The 23,862-nt window shown below is 50.1% G+C and overlaps 1 long non-coding RNA gene across 1 annotated transcript in view; it reads right to left on the bottom strand.

Annotated features, from left to right (window-relative positions):
• The window catches only part of LOC140741154 (uncharacterized), a 272,961-nt gene that overhangs the window by 219,978 nt on the left and 29,121 nt on the right, over nt 1-23,862 (bottom strand). The window lies entirely within an intron of this gene.

Raw genomic sequence — 23,862 nt, 5'->3', positions numbered from 1 at the left:
ACACATTCCCTCTCTCACCTACGTACTCTCTCCCACACTCTCACTCTCCCTCGCCCACACACTCCCTCTCTCTCCCACACACTCCCTCTCTCACCCACACTCCCTCTCTCAGCCATGTACTCTCTACCACACTCTCACACTCTCTCACCTACAAATCTCTCTCTTGCCCACGTACTCTCTCCCACACTCTCACTCTCTCTCGCCCACGTACTCTCTTCCACACTCTCTCTCTCTCCCCCACACCCTCTGTCGCCCACGTACTCTCTCCCACACTCTCACTTTCCCACACACTCTCTCTCTCTGTCTCACATATCCTCTATCGATCTGTCCCTCGCTCTCTCTCTCGTTTATGTACTCTCACTCTTTACAACACTCTGTACAACGGTATCTTCTCTCTCTCTCCAACGCACTCCCTTTCTTGCCCACGTACTCTCTCCCACACTCTCACTCTCCCACACTCTCACTCTCTCCCACACATTCCCTCTCTCCCCCACGTACTCTCTCCCACACTCTCACTCTCTCTCGCCCACACTCCCTGTCACCCACGTACTCTCTCCCACACTCTCACTCTCTCCCACACATTCCCTCTCTCACCTACGTACTCTCTCCCACACTCTCACTCTCCCTCGCCCACACACTCCCTCTCTCTCCCACACACTCCCTCTCTCACCCACACTCCCTCTCCCAGCCATGTACTCTCTACCACACTCTCACACTCTCTCGCCTACAAATCTATCTCTTGCCCACGTACTCTCTCCCACACTCTCACTCTCTCTCGCCCACGTACTCTCTTCCACACACTCTCTCTCTCCCCCACACCCTCTGTCGCCCACGTACTCTCTCCCACACTCTCACTTTCCCACACACTCTCTCTCTGTCTCACATATCCTCTATCGATCTGTCCCTCGCTCTCTCTCTCTCGTTTATGTACTCTCACTCTTTACAACACTCTCTACAACTGTATCTTCTCTCTCTCTCCAACGCACTCCCTTTCTTGCCCACGTACTCTCTCCCACACACTCCCTCTCTCGCCCATGTACTCTCTCCCAAACTCTGACTCTCCACCCACACTCTCACTCCCTCTCGTCTACAAACTCCCTCTCTCACCCACGTACTCTGTCCCACCATCTCACTCTCACGCCCACGTACTCTCTCCGACACTCTCACTCTCCCTCGCCCACACACTCCCTCTCTTGCCCATGTACTCTCTCCCACACACTCACTCTCCCTCGCCCACGTACTCTCTCCCACACTCTCTCTCTCCCCCACACTCCATCTGTCGCCCACGTACTCTCCTCCACACTCTCACTCTTCGCCCACACTCTCACTCTCTCTCCCACACTCTCTCTCTCCCCCACACTCCATCTGTCGCCCACGTACTCTCCTCCACACTCTGACTCTTCGCCCACACTCTCTCTCTTGCTCACGTATCCTCTATCAATCTGTCCCTCGCTCTCTCTCTCTCGCCTACGTACTCTGACTCTTTACAACACTCTCTACCACGGTATCTTCTCTGTCTCTCCAACGCACTCCCTCTCTCGCCCACGTACTCTCTCCCACTCACTCTCCCTAGCCCACAAACTCGCTCTCTCGCCCATGTACTCTCTCCCACACTCTCACTCGCCCTCGCCCACACACTCCCTCTCTCGCCCACGTACTCTATCCCACACTCTCACTCTCTCCCACACATTCCCTCTCTCCCCCATGTACTCTCTCCCACACTCTCACTCTCCCTCGCCCACACACTCCCTCTCTCGCCCACGTACTCTCTCCCACACTCTCACTCTCTCCCACACTCTCACTCTCTCCCACACATTCCCTCTCTCCCCCACGTACTCTCTCCCACACTCTCACTCTCTCTCCCACACACTCCCTCTCTCACCCACACTCCCTCTCTCAGCCATGTACTCTCTACCACACTCTTACACTCTCTCGCCTACAAATCTCTCTCTTGCCCACGTACTCTCTCCCACACTCTCACTCTCTCTCGCCCACGTACTCTCTCCCACACTCTCTCTCTCCCCCACACTCCATCTGTCGCCCACGTACTCTCCTCCACACTCTGACTCTTCGCCCACACTCTCACTCTCTCTCCCACACTCTCTCTCTTGCTCACGTATCCTCTATCAATCTGTCCCTCGTTCTCTCTCTCGCCTACGTACTCTGACTCTTTACAACACTCTCTACCACGGTATCTTCTCTGTCTCTCCAACGCACTCCCTCTCTCGCCCACGTACTCTCTCCCACTCACTCTCCCTAGCCCACAAACTCGCTCTCTCGCCCACGTACTCTCTCCCACTCACTCTCCCTAGCCCACAAACTCGCTCTCTCGCCCATGTACTCTCTCCCACACTCTCACTCTCCCTCGCCCACACACTCCGTCTCTCGCCCACGTACTCTATCCCACACTCTCACTCTCTCCCACACATTCCCTCTCTCCCCCACGTACTCTCTCCCACACTCTCACTCTCCCTCGCCCACACACTCCCTCTCTCGCCCACGTACTCTCTCCCACACTCTCACACTCTCCCACACTCTCACTCTCCCACACATTCCCTCTCTCCTCCACGTACTCTCTCCCGCACTCTCACTCTCTCTCCCACACACTCCCTCTCTCACCCACACTCCCTCTCTCAGCCATGTACTCTCTACCACACTCTCACACTCTCTCGCCTACAAATCTCTCTCTTGCCCACGTACTCTCTCCCACACTCTCACTCTCTCTCGCCCATGTACTCTCTTCCACACTCTCTCTCTCTCCCCCACACCCTCTGTTGCCCACGTACTCTCTCCCACCCTCTCACTTTCCCACACACTCTCTCTCTGTCTCACATATCCTCTATCGATCTGTCCCTCGCTCTCTCTCTCATTTATGTACTCTCACTCTTTACAACACTCTCTACAACGGTATCTTCTCTCTCTCTCCAACGCACTCCCTTTCTTGCCCTCGTACTCTCTCCCACACACTCCCTCTCTCGCCCATGTACTCTCTCCCAAACTCTGACTCTCCGCCCACACTCGCACTCTCTCTCGTCTACAAACTCCCTCTCTCGCCCACGTACTCTCTCCCACACACTCACTCCCTTCTCGGCTACGTACTCTCTCTCCCACACACACCCTCTCTCTCCCACACTCTCACTCTCCCTCCCACACTCTCACTCTCTCTCACTCCCACGTACTCTGTCCCACCATCTCACTCTCTCGCCCACGTACTCTCTCCGACACTCTCACTCTCCCTCGCCCACACACTCCCTCTCTTGCCCATGTACTCTCTCCCACACATTCCCTCTCTCTTGCCCACGTACTCTCTCCCACACACTCCCTCTCTCTCCCACACACTCACTCTCCCTCGCCCACGTACTCTCTCCCACACTCTCACTCTCTCACTCATGTACTCTCTCCCACACACTCCCTCTCTCTCCCACACTCTCACTCTCCCTCCCACACTCTCACTCTCTCTCACTCCCACGTACTCTGTCCCACCATCTCACTCTCTCGCCCATGTACTCTCTCCGACACTCTCACTCTCCCTCGCCCACACACTCCCTCTCTTGCCCATGTACTCTCTCCCACACATTCCCTCTCTCTTGCCCACGTACTCTCTCCCACACACTCCCTCTCTCTCCCACACACTCACTCTCCCTCGCCCACGTACTCTCTCCCACACTCTCACTCTCTCACTCATGTACTCTCTCCCACACACTCCCTCTCTCTCCCACACACTCACTCTCCCTCGCCCATGTACTCTCTCCCACACACTCCCTCTCTCGCCCATGTGCTCTCTCCCACACACTCCCTCTCTCGCCCATGTACTCTCTCCCACACACTCCCTCCCTCGCCCATGTACTCTCTCCCACACACTCCCTCCCTCGCCCACACACTCACTATCCCTCGCCCACGTACTCTCTCCCACACACTCCCTCTCTCGCCCATGTGCTCTCTCCCACACACTCCCTCTCTCGCCCATGTACTCTCTCCCACACACTCCCTCCCTCGCCCATGTACTCTCTCCCCCACACTCCCTCCCTCGCCCACACACTCACTATCCCTCGCCCACGTACTCTCTCCCACACTCTCACTCTCTCACCCATGTACTCTCTCCCACACACTCCCTCTCTCTCCCACACACTCACTCTCCCTCGCCCACGTACTCTCTCCCACACTCTCTCTCTCCCCCACACTCCATCTGTCACCCATGTACTCTCCCCCACACTCTGACCCTTCGCCCACACTCTCACTCTCTCTCCCACACTCTCTCTCTCGCTCACGTATCCTCTATCAATCTGTCCCTCGCTCTCTCTCTCCCCCACATGCTCTCTCTTTCACCAATACTCTCTACCACAGTATGTTCTCTCGCGCCCACGTACTCTCTTCCACACTCTCACTCTCTCTCCCACACTCTCTCTCACCCACGTGCTGTCCCACACTCTCACTTTCCCACGCACTCTCTCTCTCTCTCACCTATCCTCTATCGATCTGTCCCTCGCTCTCTCTCTCGCCTACGTTCTCTCACTCTTTACAACACTCTCTACAACGGTATCTTCTCTCTCTCTCCAATGCACTCCCTCTCTCGCCCACGTACTCTCTCCCACACTCTCACTCTCCCCAGCCCACAAATTCCCTCTCTCACTCACGTACTCTCTCCCACACTCTCACTCTCTCTCCCGCACACACTCCCTCTCTCACCCACGCACTCTCTCCCACACTCTCACTCTCTCTACCAGACCCGCTCTCTCCCACAGACTCTCTTCCACACTCTCACTCTCTCTCTCCCACACACTCCCTCTCTCGCCCACATACTCTCTCCCACACTCACTCTCTCTCACCCACAAACTCTCTCTTGTACACGTACTCTCTCCCAGACTCCCACTCTCTCTGGTACACGTACTCTCTCCCATACTCTCACTCTCTGTCTCTCGCCCACGTGCACTCTCAATCACTCTCACTTTCCCACCTACTCTCTCTCTCACACATATCCTCTCTCGATCTCTCCCACACTCTCTCTCTCGCCCAAGTAATCTCTCCAATACTCCCACTCTCTCTATCTCGCACACTCTTTCTCGCCCACACACTCCCTCGGTCGCCCATGTATGCTCTCCCCAACTCTCACAATCGCTCTCCCACACACTCCCTCTCACTCCCACGTACTCTCTCCCACACTCTGTCTCTCACCCATGTACTCTCCCCCACACTTTCACTCTCTATCTCCCACAAACCCTCTCCCGCCCAAGTACTCTCTCCCACACTATCTCGATCTATCACTCTCATCCTCTCCATTCTCTCTCTCTCCTATGCACGCTCTCCCTCTCTCGATCCCTCACTCTCATCCTCTCCATTCTCTGTCTCCTACTCACGCTCTCCCTCTCTCGATCTCTCACTCTCATCCTCTCCATTCTCTCTCTCTTCCCCATGCTCTCCCTCTCTCGATCTCACTCTCATCCTCTCCATTCTCTCTCTCTCCCTCACGCTCTCCCTCTCTCAATCTCACTCTCATCCTCTCCATTCTCTCTCTCTCCCCCACGCTCCCCCTCTATCGACCCCTCATTCTCAACCTCTCCATTCTCTATCTCTCCGACGCACGCCCTCCCTCTCGATCACTCACTCTCAACCTCTCCATGCTCTCTCTCTCCTACGCACGCTCTCCCTCTCTCGATCTCTCACTCTGATCCTCTCCATGCTCTCTCTCTCCTACGCACGCTCTCCCTCTCTCGATCTCTCACTCTCATCCTCTCCATTCACTCTCTCTCCTACGCACGCTCTCCCTCTCTCGATCTCACTCTCATCCTCTCCATTCTCTCTCTCTCCCCCACGCTCCCCCTCTATCGATCCCTCATTCTCAACCTCTCCATTCTCTATCTCTCCGACGCACGCCCTCCCTCTCTTGATCACTCACTCTCATCGTCTCCATTCTCTATCTCTCCGACACACGCTCTCCCTCTCATCCTGTCTATTCACTCTTCCTCCTACGCATGCTCTCCCTCTTGATCACTCACTCTCATCCTCTCCATTCTCTCTCTCCGCCATGCTCCCCCTCTCGATCGCTCATTCTCATCCTCTCCATTCACTCTCTCTCCTACGCACGCTCTCCATCTCTCCATATCTCGCACTCATCCTCTCCATGCTCTCTCTCTCCTATGCACGCTCTTCCTCTCTCGATCTCTCTCTCTCATCCTTTCCATTCTCTCTCTCTCCTTCGCATACTCTCCCTCTCTCAATCTCTCACTCTCATCCTCTCCATTCTCTCTCTCCCCCATGCTCTCCCTCTCTCGATCTCTCACTCTCATCCTCTCCATTCACTCTCTCTCCTACGCATGCTCCCCCTCTCTCGATCTCTCACTCTCATCCTCTCCATTCTCTCTCGCTCCCCCACACTTTCCCTCTCTCGATCTCTCACTCTCATCCTCTCCATTCTCTCTCTCTCTGACACACGCTCTCCCTCTCATCCTGTCTATTCACTCTCCCTCCTACGCATGCTCTCCCTCTTGATCACTCACTCTCATCCTCTCCATTCTCTCTCTCCGCCACGCTCCCCCTCTCGATCGTTCATTCTCATCCTCTCCATTCACTCTCCCTCCTACACACGCTCTCCCTCTCGATCACTCACTCTCATCCTCTCCATTCTCTCTCTCCGCCACGCTCCCCCTCTCGATCGCTCATTCTCATCCTCTCCATTCACTCTCTCTCCTACGCACGCTCTCCCTCTCTCGATCGCTCATTCTCATCCTCTCCATTCACTCTCTCTCCTACGCACGCTCTCCCACTCGATCACTCACTCATCCTCTCCATTCTCTCTCTCTCCTACACACGCTCTCTGTCTTTCCATATCTCGCACTCATCCTCTCCATGTTGTCTCTCTCCTACGCACGATCTCCCTCTCTTGATCTCTCTCATCCTCTGCATTCTCTCTCTCCTTCGCATACTCTCCCTCTCTCGATCTCTAACTCTCATCCTCTCCATTCTCTCTCTCCTTCGCATACTCTCCCTCTCTCGATCTCTCACTCTCATCCTCTGCATTCTCTCTCCTCCTATGCACGCTCTCCCTCTCTCGATCTCTCACTCTCATCCTCTCCATTCTCTCTCTCTCCTTCACGTACTCTCCCTCTCTCGATCTCTCACTCTCATCCTCTGCATTCTCTCTCCTCCTATGCACGCTCTCCCTCACTCGATCTCTCACTCTCATCCTCTCCATTCTCTCTCTCTCCTACACACGCTCTCCCTTTATTGATCTCTCACTCTCATCCTCTCCATGCTCTCTCCCCCATGCTCTCCCTCTCTCGATCTCTCTCTCATCCTCTCCATTCTCTCTCCCTCCTACGCATGCAGCCACTCTCTTGATCTCTCACTCTCATCCTCTCCATTCTCTCTCCCTCCTACACACGCTCTCCCTCTCTCGATCTCTCACTCTCATCCTCTCCATTCTCTCTCCCTCCTACGCATGCAGCCACTCTCTCGATCTCTCACTCTCATCCTCTCCATTCTCTCTCTCTCCTACACACGCTCTCCCTCTCTCGATCTCTCACTCTCATCCTCTCCATTCTCTCTCCCTCCTACGCATGCAGCCACTCTCTCGATCTCTCACTCTGATCCTCTCCATTCTCTCTCTCTCCTACACACGCTCTCCCTCTCTCGATCTCTCACTCTCATCCTCTCCATTCTCTCTCTCTCCCCCATGCTCTCCCTCTCTCGATCTCTCACTCTCATCCTCTCCATTCTCTCTCTCTCCTACACACGCTCTCCCTCTCTCGATCTCTCACTCTCATCCTCTCCATTCTCTCTCCCTCCTACGCATGCAGCCACTCTCTCGATCTCTCACTCTGATCCTCCATTCTCTCTCTCTCCTACACACGCTCTCCCTCTCTCGATCTCTCACTCTCATCCTCTCCATTCTCTCTCTCTCCCCCATGCTCTCCCTCTCTCGATCTCTCACTCTCATCCTCTCCATTCTCTCTCTCTCCTTCACATACTCTCCCTCTCTTGATCTCTCACTCTCATCCTCTCCATTCTCTCTCTCTCCTACACACGCTCTCCCTCTCTCGATCTCTCACTCTCATCCTCTCCATTCTCTCTCTCCTACGCACGCTATCCCCCTCTCGATCTCTCACTCTCATCCTCTCCATGCTCTCTGTCCTACGCACGCACTCCCTCTCTCTATCTCTCACTCTCATCCTCTGCATTCTCTCTCTCTCCTACGCACGCTCTCCCTCTCTCGATCTCTCACTCTCATCCTCTCCATTCTCTCTCTCTCCTTCACATACTCTCCCTCTCTCGATCTCTCACTCTCATCCTCTGCATTCTCTCTCCTCCTATGCATGCTCTCCCTCTCTCGATCTCTCACTCTCATCCTCTCCATGCTCTCTCTCCTACGCACGCTCTCCCTCTCTCGATCTCACTCTCATCCTCTCCATTCTCTCTGTCCTACGCATGCACTCCCTCTCTCTATCTCTCACTCTCATCCTCTCCATTCTCTCTCTCTCCTGCGCACGCACTCCCTCTCTCGTTCTCTCACTGTCATCCTCTCCATTCTCTCTCTCTCCAACGTATGCTCTCCCTCTCTCAATCTCTCACTCTCATCCTCTCCATTCTCTCTCTCTCCTACACACGCTCTCCCTTTATCGATCTCTCCCTCTGATCCTCTCTATTCACTCTACCTCCTGCGCATGCTCTCCCTCTCTCGATCACTCTCATCCTCTCCATTCTCTCTATCTCCTACGCACGCTCTCCCTCTATCGATCTCACTCATCCTCTCCATGTCCTACGCATGCACTCCCTCTCTGTATCTCTCACTCTCATCCTCTCCATTCTCTCTATCTCATCCTCTCTATTCTCTCTCTCCTACACATGCTCTCCCTCTCTCGTCCTCTCACTGTCATCCTCTCCATTCTCTCTCTCTCCTACGCACGCTCTCCCTCTCTCCATTCTCTCTATCTCATCCTCTCTATTCTCTCTCTCCTACGCACGCTATCCCTCTCTCGTTCTCTCACTGTCATCCTCTCCATTCTCTCTCTCTCCAACGCACGCTCTCCCTCTCTCGATTTCTCACTCTCATCTTCTCCATTCTCTCTCTCTCCTATGCACGCACCCACTCTCTCGATCTCTCTCTCTCTCATCCTCTCCATTCTCTCACTCTGGTCCTCTCTTTGCTCTCTCTCCTACACATGCTCTCCCTCTCTCGTTCTCTCACTGTCATCCTCTCCATGCTCTCTCTCCCCCCCACGCTCTCCCTCTCTTCATATCTCACTCTCATCCTCTCCATTCTCTCTCTCTCCTACACACGCTCTCCCTTTATTGATCTCTCTCTCTCATCCTCTCCATTCTCTCTCTCCTACGCATGCTATCCCTCTCTCGATCTCTCACTCTCATCCTCTGCATTCTCTCTCTCTCCTACGCACGCTCTCCCTCTCTCGATCTCTCACTCTCATCCTCTCCATTCTCTCTCTCTCCTTCACATACTCTCCCTCTCTCGATTTCTCACTCTCATCCTCTGCATTCTCTCTCCTCCTATGCATGCTCTCCCTCTCTCAATCTCTCACTCTCATCCTCTCCATGCTCTCTCTCCTACGCACGCTCTCCCTCTCTCGATCTCACTCTCATCCTCTCCATTCTCTCTGTCCTACGCACGCACTCCCTCTCTTGATCTCTCACTCTCATCCTCTCCATTCTCTCTCTCTCTCCCACGCTCTCCCTCTCTCGATCTCTCACTCTCATCCTCTCCATTCTCTCTCTCTCCCCCATGCTCTCCCTCTCTCGATCTCTCACTCTCATCCTTTCTCTCTCTCTCCTACACATGCTCTCCCTCTCTCTATCTCTCACTCTCATCCTCTCCATTCTCTCTCTCTCCTACACACGCTCTCCCTTTATCGATCTCTCCCTCTGATCCTCTCCATTCTCTCTCTCTCCTACACACGCTCTCCCTTTATCGATCTCTCCCTCTGATCCTCTCTATTCACTACCTCCTGCGCATGCTCTCCCTCTCTTGATCACTCTCATCCTCTCCATTCTCTCTATCTCCTACGCACGCTCTCCCTCTATCGATCTCACTCATCCTCTCCATGTCCTACGCATGCACTCCCTCTCTCTATCTCTCACTCTCATCCTCTCCATTCTCTCTATCTCATCCTCTCTATTCTCTCTCTCCTACACATGCTCTCCCTCTCTCGTCCTCTCACTGTCATCCTCTCCATTCTCTCTCTCTCCTACGCACGCTCTCCCTCTCTCCATTCTCTCTATCTCATCCTCTCTATTCTCTCTCTCCTACGCACGCTATCCCTCTCTCGATTTCTCACTCTCATCTTCTCCATTCTCTCTCTCTCCTATGCACGCACCCACTCTCTCGATCTCTCTCTCTCTCATCCTCTCCATTCTCTCACTCTGGTCCTCTCTTTGCTCTCTCTCCTACACACGCTCTCCCTCTCTCGTTCTCTCACTGTCATCCTCTCCATGCTCTCTCTCCCCCCCACGCTCTCCCTCTCTTCATCTCTCAGTCTCATTCTCTCCATGCTCTCTCTCTCCCCCACGCTCTCCCTCTCTTCATCTCTCAGTCTCATCCTCTCCATGCTCTCTCTCCCTCCTATGCACGCTCTCCCTCTCTCGATCTCTCTCATCCTCTCCATGCTCTCTCTCCTACGCACGCTCTCACTCTCATCCTCTCCATTCTCTCTCTCCTTCGCATACTCTCCCTCTCTCGATCTCTCACTCTCATCCTCTGCATTCTCTCTCCTCCTATGCACGCTCTCCCTCTCTCGATCTCTCACTCTCATCCTCTCCATTCTCTCTCTCCCCCACACTCTCCCTCTCTCGATCTCTCACTCTCATCCTCTCCATTCTCTCTCTCTCCTACACACGCTCTCCCTCTCTTGATCTCTCACTCTCATCCTCTCCATTCTCTCTCTCCTACACACGCTCTCCCTCTCTCGATCTCTCACTCTCATCCTCTCCATGCTCTCTCTCCTACGCACGCTCTCACTCTCATCCTCTCCATTCTCTCTCTCATCCTCTCCATGCTCTCTCTCTCCCCCATGCTCTCCCTCTCTCGATCTCTCACTCTCATCCTCTCCATTCTCTCTCCCTCCTACGCATGCAGCCACTCTCTCGATCTCTCACTCTGATCCTCTCCATTCTCTCTCTCCTACACACGCTCTCCCTCTCTCGATCTCTCACTCTCATCCTCTCCATTCTCTCTCTCTCCTTCACATACTCTCCCTCTCTCGATCTCTCACTCTCATCCTCTGCATTCTCTCTCCTCCTACACACGCTCTCCCTCTCTCGATCTCTCACTCTCATCCTCTCCATTCTCTCTCTCTCCTACACACGCTCTCCCTCTCTCGATCTCACTCTCATCCTCTCCATGCTCTCTCTCCTACGCACGCTCTCACTCTCATCCTCTCCATTCTCTCTCTCATCCTCTCCATGCTCTCTCTCTCCCCCATGCTCTCCCTCTCTCGATCTCTCACTCTCATCCTCTCCATTCTCTCTCCCTCCTACGCATGCAGCCACTCTCTCGATCTCTCACTCTGATCCTCTCCATTCTCTCTCCTCCTATGCACGCTCTCCCTCTTTCGATCTCTCACTCTGATCCTCTCCATTCTCTCTCTCCTATGCACATCTCCCTCTCGATCTACTCATTCATCCTCTCCATTTTCTCTCTCCTACGTACGCTCTCCCTCTCTCCATCTCTCGCTCTCATCCTCTCCCTTCTCTCTCTCTCCCCCACACTCTCCCTCTCCCGATCTCTCACTCTCATCCACTCCATTCTCTCTCTCACTCGATGACCTGTTCTATCTCACACGCTCGCTTTTTATCACACTCTCTCTCTCCCATGCACTCTCTATCGATCTCTCTCCCACGCTCTCCCTCTGAATCTCTCCCGTGCTGTCTCTCTCTGTCAATCGCTCGCTCTCTCACACATTGAGCTGCTTGCTCTCCCTCTCCAAAGCTCTATCTCCTCTCGATCTCTCTCTCTTACTGTCAGGCTCTCTCTACCCGATGCTGTCCCTCTCCCATGCTCTCTCTCTGAAGTGCTCACTCCATTCCTCTTGCTCTCCCACGCACACTCTCTCTTGATTTCTCTCTCCCTCCCACATGCTCGCTCTTCCTTGATCTCTCTCTTTTCTCTGACGCATTCTCTGTCGCCCAGACGCTCTCTCTTTCTCACACTCACTCTCTGACACGCGCACTGTCTCTCTCTTGATCGCACTTTTACCCCCCACGTACTCTCTAGATATCTCTCTCATGCTTTCACTGTCCTGCACTCCCTCTTTTTCCCTTGATTTCTCTCTCTCGCACGCATTCTCTCTACTTCTCCAATGCCTCTTTCTCTCACTCAATATCTTTCTCTCTCTCCTCTCCCTCTCTCTCTCTGTCTCACGCTCTCTCTCGATCTCTCCCACACTCCCTATCTCTCCACCACTCTCTCTCCCACAGTCTCTCCAACACTCCTTCTCTGTCTATCTCTCACTCTCCTTCTCTGATGCTCTCTCTCCAATGTGCCCACTCTCTCTTCATCTCTCTCTGTCCCACACGCTCTGCCTCGCTCTCTCTCGTACGCAGTCTCTCGATCTCTCTCTCCTTCCCACACTCTCTCTGTTGATCTCTCTCACATTTCCTATCTCTCCACCACACTCTCTCACCCTTCTGTTCTCTCTCTCCCATGCTCCCTCTCTCTTGATCTCTCACTGTCTCCTTCTCTGACATGCTCTCTGATGCGCCCACTCTCTCTTCATCTCTCTCTCTCTCTCTCCCACACACAGTCTGTCTCAATCTGTCACGTTTCCTATCTCTCCACCACACTCTCTCTCTTCCACACTCCCTCTCCTATGGTCCCACTTTCTTGATCTCTCACTCTCTCCTTATCCGACACTGTCTCCGACACACCCACTCTCTCTCTCTCTCTCTCTCTCTCTCTGTGCCACACTCTCACTCGATCTCTCTCTACTCTCTCCCTCTCTCTCTCCCTATCCCACGCTCTATCTCTCACTCTCTCTCTCCCATGCACTCTCTCTCGATTTCTCTCTCCCACACTCCCTCTCTCCGCCCCACATGCTCTCTCTCCCTTCCACTCATTCTCTTCCATGCTCTCTCCAATGTGCCCACTCTCTCTCCCTCTTGATCTCACTTTCTCTCCCACACTATCCCTCGATCTCTCTCCCTCCCTCTCCCACGCTCTCGCTCAATCTCTCTCACGTTTCCTATCTCTCCACCATGCTCTCTCTCCCTTCCACTCTGTCTCTTCCACGCTCTCTCCAACACTGCCTCTCTCTCGATCTCTCACTCTCTCCTCCGACACTCTCTCTGACACTCTCACTCTCTCCTCCGACACTCTCTCTAACGCACCCACTCTCTGTCCTACGCTCTCTTGATCTCTCTCTCTCACACACACTCTCCACTCTCCCACGCTCTCTCTCTCTCTTTTTCTCATTCTCTCTCTACCACACACACTCTCTCTCCCTCCCACACTCTCTCTCTCTCGATCTCTCTCCCATGCCTCTCTTCCCCCTCAATCTCTCTCTCTCTCGCCCACACACACACTCTCTCTCTCTCCTTGCTCTCGCTCTCAATCTCTCCCATGCTCTCTCTCAATCTCGATCTCTCTCTCTCGATCGCTCACTCTCCCATGCCTTTCTCCCACTTGATCTCTGTCTCTCTCTCACGATCTCTCTCCCATGCACTCTCTCTCTCGATTTCTCTCCTTCTGATGTCTCTTTCTCCTCCTCTCTCTTGATCTCTCTCTCCTGCGCCTCTTTCTCCCCTCGATCTCTCTCTCTCTCCCCCACGCTCTCTCTCTCTCGCTTCCACACTCTCACTCTTGATCTTTCTCTCTCCCCCACACTCTCTCTCTTGATGTCTTTCTCTCCCCCTTGCTCTCTTTCTCGATGTCTTTCTCTCTCTCCCTTGATCTCTCACTCTCTCTATCTCTCCCAAGCTCTTCTCTCTCCATAAGTCCATAGGAGCAGAAGTAGGCCATTCAGCCCATTGAATCTGCTCCACCATTCAATCACAGGCTGATCCAATTCATCTAGTCATCCCTACTCTCCTGCCTTCTCCCCATACCCTTTGATGCCCTGGCTAATCAAGAACTTATCAATCTCTGCCTTAAATGCACCCAGTGACTTGGCCTCCACAGCCGCTCGTGGCAACAAATTCCACAGATTTACCACCCTCTGGCTAAAGTAATTTCTCCGCACCTCTGTTCTAAAAGGACATCCTTCAATCCTGAATTCGTGCCCTCTTGTCCTAGAATCCCCTGCCAAGGGAAATAACTTTGCCATATCTAATCTGTTCAGGCCTTTCAACATTTGGAATGCTTCTATGAGATCCCCTTCATTCTCCTGAACTCCAGGGAATACAGTCCAAGAGCTGCCAGACGTTCCTCATACGGTAACCCTTTCATTCCTGGAATCATTCTTGTGAATCTTCTCTGAACCCTCTCCAATGTCAGTATATTCTTTCTGAAATAAGGAGCCCAAAACTGCACACAATACTCCAAGTGTGGTCTCACAAGTACCTTATAGAGCCTCAACATCACATCCCTGCTCTTATATTCTCTCTCTCCCACACATTCTCTATCTCTCCCACACTTCCTCTCTCTCCCATGCCTCTTTCTCCCCCTCGATCTCCCTTTCTCTCTCACAATCTCTTAGTTTCACGCACTCTCTCTCTCTGTCTCTCTCCCTCTCCCACGCTCTCTCTCTCCCCCTCGATCTTTCTCTTTCCCATGCTCTCCCTCTAACACCAACGCTCTCTCTCAATCTCTCTCCCACGCACTCTTGATCTCAATCTCTCCCTCTCCCACACTCTATCTCACTCTCTCCAAGCTCTCTCTCTGTCTCCCACGCTCTTTCTCTCTCTGTCTCGATCTCTTTCTCTCTCTCTCAATTTCTTTCTTTCTCTTGATCTCTCTCTCCCACACTCTCTCTCTCTTGATCTCTCTCTCACTCTCTCTCTCGATCTCTCCCTCTCCCACGCTCTCTTTCTCTTGATCTCTCGATCTCTCTCTCCCATGCTTTCTCTCCCACGCTCACTCTACCACGCTCTCACTCTCCCTCGATCTCTCTTTCTCTCTCTCCCCCATGATCTCCCCCTTGATATTTCTCTCCCACACTCCGTCTCTCACTCTCTCCCTCTCCCACGCATTCTCTCTCCTACGTTCTTTCTCCCTCATTCTCTCTCTCACGCTCTCCCTCCCCCTCTCTCGATCCCTCCCACGCTCTCTCACTCCCTCTCTCTCTCCCAATCTCTCTCTTCCCCATGCATTCTCTCTCCCACGCTCTCTCTCTCAATCACTCCCACTGTCTCCCTCGATCCCTCTCTCTCCCATGCTCTTTCTCCTTCTTGCCACCGCACTCTCTTGCCCAAGCTTTCACACTCCCTTGAACTCTCTCTCTCCCATGCACTCTCTCTCTAGATCTCTCTCTCCCACACTCTCTCTGTTCCTCGATCTCTCTCTTTCGCAAACTCTCTATCTGTATCTCTCCCATGCTCTCCCTGTCTCTCTTGTGCCTGTTACATAACCACTGTTCTGTTTACTGTGGGTGTCACTTTAAAGTGCTTGGATGAGGCAGGACCATGATATCAGTCTAACAAGCTGCGACAGACTGCTGGGACCTTCAGTAGAGAAGAAGGGGGGGGGGGAGAGAGAGAGAGGGAGAGGGAGAGGGAGAGGGGGGGAGAGAGAGAGAGAGAGAGTTTTGGACCGCAAGCTGCCAACAGGGGCTTGCTGTAAAAAAAGGGGTAAACCCTATTACTTTCCCATCCCCAAAGGATTGGGCTGATTAACGGCATTGGATGTGCAACTGTCACTTCGTATGATCCATATGTGGGTTTTGTTGGAGTGTCCTGTGGCAACCATTGTTGTTAACCCTTACCTGGATTTGGCTGTGTTAAGTGGTAAGCTCTTGTGCGAAGGGATATTCTGTGACTGTCATCATTGGGATATTTCTATGTGGGTTTCGGGACAACTCGACAGATAAGATCTTCGGCGACTGTTACTTCGTTTTCCCAGTGAGGAACCTGTGGAATTTTTCGTAATCGCCTCCTCGCTACATTTTGACATGGATTTCCAAATCTCTCCCCTCATTTATTCCGTGGATTACTGGACCTTTCTAGTTTGCCATCTTAAGACTTTAAGGACTGTTCCTAAGCATGACAATTTGGGAGCCACACACAATCATAACACTGTTAACTTCTGTTTATTTCATTTAATTTTCTATATTCTTGAGTAGATACTAATAAATATAGTGGTTTTAACATTAAAACCTGACTCAATTTGTGATCTATTGCTGCTGGTACATAACACACCCACGTCTCTCTCTGCTACAATCGTTCTCTCTCTCCCACGTACTCTCTCTTTCGATCCCTCTCTCTCCCTCCCACGCTCTCTTGATCTCTCTCCCACACTCTCTCTCTCGATCACTCTATCATTCTCTTCCACGCTTTCTCTTCCTGCCCCCACACTCTCTCTCACTCTCTCTCTTTCCCTTGCGCTCTCCCTCTCTATCTCTCTCCTTCTAACTCCACACTCTCTTTCCCCTATGCTCTCTCAATCACGGGCTGATCCAATTCTTTCAGTTAACTCCACTCCCCTGCCTTCTCCCCATACCCTTTGATGCCCTGGCTAATCAAGAACCTATCTATCTCTGCCTTAAATACACCCAATGACTTGGCCTCAACAGCCTCTTGTGGCAGCAAATTCCACGGATTTACCGCCCTCTGACTAAAGCAATTTCTCCGCATCTCAGTTCTAAATGGACGTCCTTCAATCCTGAAGTCGTGTCCTCTTGTCTTTGTCTCCCCTACCATGGGAAATAACTTTGCCATATCGAATCTGTTCAGGCCTTTTAACATTCAGAATGTTTCTATGAGATCCCCCCTCATTCTTCTGAATTCCAGAGACTACAGCCCAAGAGCTGCCAGACATTCCTCATACAGTAACCCTTTCATTCCTCTAGAAATGAATGCCAACATTGCATTCGCATTCTGCACCACCGACTCAGCCTGGAGGTTAACCTTTAGGGAGTCCTTTGCACAAGGACTCCCAAGTCCCTTTGCATCTCTACATTTTGAATTCTCTCCCCATCTAATTAATAGTCTGCCCGTTTATTTCTTCCACCAAAGTGCATGACCATACACTTGCCAACATTGTATTTCATTTGCCACTTCTTTGCCCATTCCCCTAAACTATGAGTCTCTCTGCAGGCTCTCTGTTTCCTCAACACTACCCTCTCCTCCACCTATCTTTGTATCATCGGCAAACTTAGCAACAAATCCATTAATCCCATTCTGTCTCTTGATCTCTCTCTCTTGATCTCTATCACTCACACTTTCTGTCTCTCGATCTGTCTCTCTCTCCCACACTCTCCTTTTCTCGACCTCTCCCTCTCCCATGCTCTCTCTCTCTCTCTCACATGCTCTCTCCCTCCCAATCTTTCCATCTCCCTCTCCCTCTTTTGATCTCTCTCTCGCTCTCACGTGCTCTCTTTCTGGATCTCTCTCCTTGTCTCTCCCCACGATCTCTGTATCAATCTCTCTCTGTCATGCTCTCTACTGTGCATGTTTTCTCTCACAATCTCTCTCTCCTGTGCACTCTCTCTCTTGATCTGTCTCCCTCCCTCTCTCGATCTCCCTCTTTCTTTCTCCCATGTGCTCTCTCTCTCTCTCTCTCTCTCGATCTCTCTCTATGTCTCCCTTTCCTGCGCACGCTCGCTCGATCTGTCTCTTGCTCTACTCAATCTCTATCTCCCTCTCTCACACACATACTCACTCAATCCCTCTCTTCCATTCTCACTCAATATATCACACTCTCACTCAGTCTCTCCCTCCTCACTCTCTCACACACACTCACTGAATCTCTCTCTCCGACAATAGTGGTGGAGGCGGATACAATAGGGTCTTTTAAGCGACTTTTGGATAGGTACATGGAGCTTAGAAAAATAGAGGGCTATGGGTAAGCCTAGTAATTTCTAAGGTAGGGACATGTTCAGCACAACTTTGTGGGCCGAAGGGCCTGTATTGTGCTGTAGGTTTTCTATGTTTCTATGTTCTCACTCAATGTCCCTCTCACGCACTCCAACTCACTTACTCTCTCTCATGCACTCTCATTCACTCACTCTCTCTCACACAGACCCTGACTCACTCTCTCACACTCCATGACTCTTTCTCTCTCTCTCTCTCTCACACACACACACACACACACACACTGACACCCTCTCTTACACACACATCCTTACTTTTTCTCTCCCACACACACACTGACCCACTTTCTCTTATACCACTCATATGCTCTGACTCAATCTCTCTCACACACATCACACAGTCTCACTCAATCTCTCTCACCCACTCTCACTCAATATCTCATACACACTCAATCTCTTACTATCTCTGTCACACTCACTCTCTCACTCACATCACACAGTCTCACTCAATCTCTCTCACACTCTCACTCAATATCTCATACACTCTCACTCAATCTCTTACTCACTATCTCTGTCACACTCACTCACTCTCTCACTCACATCACACAGTCTCACTCAATCTCTCTCACACATTCTCTCTCGCTCACACAGACTCCCTCTTACACACTTTCACACGCTCTCACTCACTCTCTCATACACACACTCTAACTCTCCCTCTCACACTCACACTCAATCTCTCACACAGATTTTCACACAATCACTCTCAAATGAATTCTCACTCAATAACTCTCACACACTCTCTCTCACTCAATCTCTCTCTCATTCACTCTCACTCAATCTCTCTCTCACACACTCACACTCTCTGGCGCACAACACACACACTCTCACTCAATGTCTCTCATGCACTCTTACTCAAACTCTCTCACACCCTCTCACACACATCATACACACTCAGCTACACTCTTTCTCATGCACAACACGCACACTCTCACTACCTCTCTCTAATACACAATCACTAACTTTATTATTCACACACACCATACACTCTAATTATCTGTCTCTCTGACACACACCCTCACTCAATGTCTCTCACACATTCTCATGCAATCTCTTTCACACACATTCTCACTCAATCTTGCTCACACATGCTCAATTAATTGCACTCTCACACTCTTATTCAAGCTCTTTCTCACACACTTTCTCACACAATCTCTCACACACGCTCTCACTCACTCTTTCTCACACACTCACTTGCACTCTCTCTCACACACTCCAATTCTCTCTCTCTCTGACACACACACACACTCACTCAATCTCTCTCAAACTCTCAGGCAGTCTATCTCACTCACTCTTACTCAATCTCTTGCACAAATTCTCACTCAATCTCTCACTCACACTCTCTCTCACACAATCTCACTCATTCTCTCTCTCACACACCACACAGTCAAATTCCCTCTCTGACACACACACTCATTCAATCTCTCTCACTCTCAATCTCTCTCTCACTCTCTTACTCAATCTCTCTCTCACAAATTCTCACTCAGTCTATCTCACACACTCTCACTCAAACTCTCTCTCTCACACTCTCACTGTCTCTCTCAATCTCTCTCTCACAAACATCACATACACACTCTCTCTGGTACACAACACACTCTCACTCAATCTTCCTCAAACACTCTTGCTCAATTTCTCTCACAAACTCTCTCACACACTCTAATTCTCTCACTCTCTCTGTGTGACATATACCCTCACTCAATCTCTCTCCCTCTCTCATTCAATCACCCTCTCACAGTCTCACTCAATATCACTTATTCTTTATTTCTCTCACACTTTCACCACTCTGTCTTACTCTCTCACATATCACATACTCTCACACACCACACACACTCTCACTCACTATCTTTCTCTCACTCACACCACACACTCTCACTCTGTCAGACACACACTCGCTCACTCAATCTTTCTCTGTCACATATCACACATTCTCTCTCTCACTTGCTTTCTCTCTCCCACACACATCACACTCTGTAACATTCTAACATTCTCAATTTCTCTCTCTCACCATACACACCTCACTCTCTCTCAGACCACACACACGCTCACTCACTCTCTCACACACATTTTCAGTGTCTCTCTTTCACATGCATGCTCACTCTCTCTAACACACCACACACATGCTCACTCCTCTCTCATATAACACACAGCTCACTCAGTCTCTCTCACTCTCACGCACTCTCTCTCACACATCACACACTCTCTCTCACACATCACACACTCTCACTCTCTCACATCACACTCCCTCACCACACATGCTCACCCACTCCACACTCAGACACTTTCACTCACTCATAGTACTCTCTCCCACTTATTCTCTCACATTACGCACACACACTCTCACACATAGATTACACACACTTTCTAACCCTCAGTGTCTGTAGTCCTGCTATATCCTTTGACAACCTACTTCACTATCCAGAACTCCATCAATTTTTGTTCATCTCCAAACTTACTAATCAGCCACTTACATTTTGTATATCACAAACAACTGAGGTCCCAGCACTGATCTCTGTGGAACACAAGTGGTCACAGACCTTCTGTCAAGAATACACCCTTCTACCAGTATTCTCTGCCCTCTATGGCCAAGCCAATTTGAATCCAATCTACTCTGGATCCCTTGCATCCTAATCTTCCTGGTCAGTCTACTATGATGGACCTTGTGAAATGCCTTACTAAAATCCACATGAACAATATTTACCTCCCTACCCTCATTAATCATCTTCGTTGCCTCCTCGAAAAAACAATCAATTTTGTTGGACGTGCAGAGGGGTGGATTGGGTAAGGGGATAGACCTCGGGGATATTGCAGCCTCGAGGTTATAGAGAGTGGGAGCTGGCAGGCTTCTCAGAAATCTCATTCACTGGCTAAATCCATATTTAATTTTTATGACTTTTCTCGGCATTCATAATTCATTTAAGCAATGGGTAATACAGTTGTGCATTGTTGGCCTGTTTTAATTGTGATGACCCATTGTAAAGATAGACAGGAGGATGTCTGCAGAATGCCATCCAATAGGGAGGCTGGAAGGACACAGATGGTGTTAGCCCAGTGTAATTAAACTGCAAGTCAGTTGCAGAAATCCTCCAAATATGGGTATTGTAGCAGATGAAACCTTTAGCTAGATGGGAAGAAGTGTCACAAAGATGTAATTAGACATAGATTGATAGCAAAGGAAGGGTGACTAAAAATCATTGATCAAATAAGTGCGCTTAAGGTGTGTCATGGGAAGGGAATAATCAGAACAGAATCAGATTTATTATCACTGATAAATGTCATGAAATTTGTTGGTTTGCATCAGTAGTACAGTGCAATACACAAAATTGCTAAAACTTACAATAAGAAAATATTTTTAAAAATAAAAGAATAAGTTGTGCAAAAAGAGAGCAAAAACATTGAAGTGTCTACGGCAAAGCAGGCAAAAACATGGGTTCATGGCCCATTCAGAAATCTGGTGGCAGCGGAGAAGAAGCTGTTTCTAAACTGTTGAGTGTGTGTCCTCAGGCTCCTGTACCTCCTCTCTGATGGTAGTAATAAGAAGAGGGCATATCTTGGATAGTGAGGGGCATTATAGAGTGCAACACTATTAATGCTTGGACCATCGAAGTTCAGAGTTCAATTCCAGCATCCTCTGTAAGCAAATTTGTAGGTTCCTTCCCATGTGAACATTGTTTTCCTCCAGGGGCTCCAGTTTCCTCCCAATATTCCAAAGACTTACTGGTTAGTAGGTTAACTGACCATAGTAAAGTGTCCTCTGATTAGGCTAGGGTTAAATAGGTGGCTTGCTGGACAGTGCGGCTCATTGGGCCAGAAGGGCCTGTTCCGCGTTGTATCTCTAAATAAATAAAAGTAATGATAGATGCCACTTTTTTGAGGCATCACTTTTTGAAGATGCCCTCAATGCTGAAGAGGCTAGTGCCAATGATGGAGCTGGCTGAGTTTACAATCCTCTGCAGCTTTTTCTGATTTTGTACAGTGGCCCCTCCATACCAGACGGTGAAATTTGCTAGAGTCCTTGGCAGCATGGTAGCGTAGTTGTTAGCATAATGTTTTACAGTACCAGTGACCCAAGTTCAATTCCCACCACTGTCTGTAAGGAGTTTGGACATTCTCCCCCTGACCACATGGGTTTACTCCCGGAGTCCAAAGACGTACCAGTTGGTAGACTGATTGGTCATTGTAAATTGTTCACTGATAAGACTAGGATTAAATTAGAGGTTGCTGGGTCTCGCAACTCCTTGAAGGGCCTACTTCATGCTGTATCTCAATAAATAAATAAATACCAAATCTCTACAAACTCCAAATAAAGTACAACTGGTGGTGTGCCTTCTTCATAATTGCATCAATATGTTGGTCCCAAGAATAAATCTTCAGAGATGTTGACACCCAGGAATTTGAAACTGCTGATTGCTCAATGAGGACTGATGTGTATCCCCTCACCTACCAGCTTCCTAAAGTCCACAATCAATTCCTTGGTCTTACTAAAATTGAGTGTAAGGTTCTTGTTGCAATACCACTCAACTAACTTGGTAACCCTCCTTAAAGACAGCCCAAGATCAGCCTCTGAGACAGAGGTCGCCGGTTGCAGCAGGGATTTTCACAGCTGTAGTTATACTCTCCCTTTCAAAGTGGGCAAGTCATACCTGGTTTTCTTGTAGAGACCTGGGTCACCAGACCTAAATGACGTACCACCTGGTTCATCCGCGGCTTTTGGTTTGGGAATGTACAGTAAGTCTTTATAGGCACACACTCATCCACACAGTTTTAATGAAGTCGGTAACAACTGCAACATACTCATCCAGGTTTAAAGATGAATCCCTGAATATAGGTCATTCCACCGATTCAAAGCAGTCCTGTAGGCGCTCCTGCACCTCCCTTGTCCTTACTTTCTTATTGCTCTCATTACTGGTGCTGCAGTCTTCAGTCTCTGCCTATACTCAGGGAGTAGAAGTACAGCCAGGTGATCAGACTTCCCAAAATGAGGGCGTGGAATAGCACGGTAGGTATTCTTGATGGTGGTGTAACAATGGTCCAGTGTGTTGTTTCCTCTGGTACTACAAATGATTTGCTGGTAATAATTATTTAGAGATTTTTTTCAAACTGCCCTGGTTAAAATCCCCCAAAATGATGGGGAAGGCATCAGGATGTGCTGTTTCATGCCTGTTGATTATAAGATTCACTTCATCTGGAGCCTGTTTTACACTAGCCTGAGGTGGTATGTACATTGCTACCAAATTGATCACTGAAATCTCCTGTGGCAGATAAAATGGATGACACGATTGCAAGGTGTTCCAAGTCGGGTGAAAAGGACTGGGACAGCACACAACATTTGTACACCACAAAGAGTTGATCCTGAAACATACTCCACCTCGTCTCCCTTTGAAAGATGCAGCTGTCCTATCTTAGTGGTTTATGGTGAAACCATCAATCTGTATCACTGCGTCCGGAATGGAAGGGGATAACCAAGATTCTGTGAAACAAAAATGCAACTGGCCCTCTGATACAGCACTCTAGCTCTGAGATCTTCAATTTTATTTACCAGAGATGGCACATTTGCCAGCAAGATTGTCAGTATTGGGAGTCAAAATCTGCACTTCCTTAGACAAACCTTTAGACCAGAGTGGCATTCACTCTTCCACTGTCTTAAAGGGGAACCATGCCAGTGACCAGAATCTGTTTGAGTTCCGTCGATTTTAAGTACCGATAGATTTTTTTAACCATATTAAAATGATGCTGCTAACTGTATAGACCATAAATGTAGTTGGGGTTCCCAGCTGTAGCAGACTGAAATGGGAGTATTTGAAGATTTCCATCAGAGCTGCTCACACAAGTTACCTTCTTGATGGTGCCCTGGAAGTGACATATATGTACTTTGACAATACATTTACTTTGAACTTTGAAC

This window comes from Hemitrygon akajei, chromosome 18, assembly GCF_048418815.1.
Source record: "Hemitrygon akajei chromosome 18, sHemAka1.3, whole genome shotgun sequence".
Lineage (NCBI taxonomy): Eukaryota > Metazoa > Chordata > Chondrichthyes > Myliobatiformes > Dasyatidae > Hemitrygon > Hemitrygon akajei.
The sequence above is the reverse complement of the archived record's forward strand: the minus strand, read 5'-3'. Positions and strand labels throughout refer to the sequence as shown.